This window comes from Limanda limanda, chromosome 2 (assembly GCF_963576545.1).
Source record: "Limanda limanda chromosome 2, fLimLim1.1, whole genome shotgun sequence".
NCBI classification, from domain to species: Eukaryota; Metazoa; Chordata; class Actinopteri; order Pleuronectiformes; family Pleuronectidae; genus Limanda; species Limanda limanda.
The window spans coordinates 18805599-18807648 of NC_083637.1; positions in this window are offsets into that span (position 1 = coordinate 18805599).

The window sequence follows — 2050 nt, forward strand, 5'->3', positions numbered from 1 at the left end:
CCTCTTCCCTAACTTCAGTATCAAACTCACTCTACTTGTGTTTTAACTCAGTTTCATTCTGGTTTTCCTCTTATTCAGTCAAGAAAAAACAAACAAACTGATGATGCCTCTGCAGGAGCCAATAAGAACCAAAAAAAATGGAGAGAAAACTCATAAAGAGAGAGGAGGACGTTTAGCTCTGAGAAACTCTGCATGTCCAGCAGGTGGAGACAGAAAGGGTCACTGCTTCTGGAAAGAAGAGGAAAACAGAATCATCCAGACCTGGGAGAGAGAGACAAAGGTCTTCACATTCACCTCTGGAAAAATGGGACTATGATAAGAGCAGGTGAATACTTTGGACGACATTTCCAAACTGCACCAGAAAGATGGGCTAATCATCCAGAGCCAGGATGAGTGGACAATCAAACCTTAGAGCTCTGGAAGATAAACGTGAGCTGTCATCGAAGGAGACGAGCATCAAGAGGACACAGAAGCTCCAAAGAAAGACCCTCATGGTTTTAGAAGGAGGAGAAACAGAAACATCTAATGAAGCAACTGAACTTGGAGCTTCAGTCCCCTGATCACTTTGGTCTGGATTTGTTGGATTATAACAACTTGTTTAAGTTTGAAATGTAGCGTATCACAAGGAAATGTACTGAATATTCATTCTCTGAAAAAGTGATTGAATAAAGACATGATAGGAAAGAGAAAGAGGTTAATGAAATAAGAAAGAAAGCATAAATAGAGAAAGGAAAGAAAAGGAGGACAGAGAGATGATAACAGAGAGAAACAAAACATCCTTTCTCTTCTTCAACTAAACTTAAACACAAAGTTTGTTTTTCGATCAATCAAGATTACATTAAAGACTTATTAAGATCCCCTTTAAGCACTTTGAAATGATATTGTCATTTAGAAACCATGATGTAGAGTGAGACCGTTCAAACCAGTTCTGTGAATGTTTACTGTAAGTAAGCAGGTTGGAGTGTTGTCTAAGCTGATATACTGCTCATGTTGACTGTCACTGTTGTTTACAGCTTGACGCCACATCTCCCTCCCTTCATGATGAGAAGGGGAATTCACAGTCACAAGTGTATGAAATGTAAATCACAGGCAAATCAGGAGGGGGAAGTCAGGTCAGTGTTTCCTATACAGAGGGGGCTGCAGGCAGAGCCCATAGATGTAGATACAGATATCACAAACACTACAGGAAATTAAGACAAAGGATGACTTTATTCGTGGATAAGTAAATACTTTATCGATCCAGAGAGAAGTTTGGAAAAGTGTATGTGTATGCACAGATTAATATTAAACACACAGATAGCGTACATATGTGGGCCACTTCGGGCAATGATGTGGCAATTCGGGCCTTTTTGTGGCCCAGAAAAAATGGACTCGGGCAAAAACGATTTTCTATGTATACTTCATTGAATTTCATCTGCTTATACTATTATTGGCACAGAAAAAAAGCCGTTCTGCAACAGTTCGCTATTTACAGTAATACAATGGATGCATTTACAATCATTCGCTACATTGATGGGACTTGAAAGTTTTATGTTTGCACTGAATACAAATATTAGAAAAAAATTATTGACACTTTGTTCATTTTTGCATCACTGATTTAGAAATAAAAATGAGTCACAGTTAAGATGAAACAAAAGAGAATGCAGTGGACCTGAGGCTGGGGAATAAACCAGCAGGCCTATCAATAATTATCACAATATAAATTGATCAATAGCATTTTTGATTATATAAGTGGCACCAACGATAATCAACAAAGCCACAGCTTCTAATCCTAAACAAAGACACTTTACTCACGCATGTGAAAATAAACATGTCAAACAGATGACTTCCTTTCAGGGACCAACATCCCTTCAAAATCCACAGGCAGCCTCTCCACACACGCACGTAGAAACACTTCCCACCTACATGCACACGCACGCACGCACCCACGCACACCAGCAGCCTCCCTCTTTGTGTTCGCGTGCACTTCTCTCCTCCACTTCCTGTTTGTGAGCGGCTGTGATGTGCGCAGCGCAGACGTGTTTGTGCGCAACAGAAGCTTCAGCGAGCA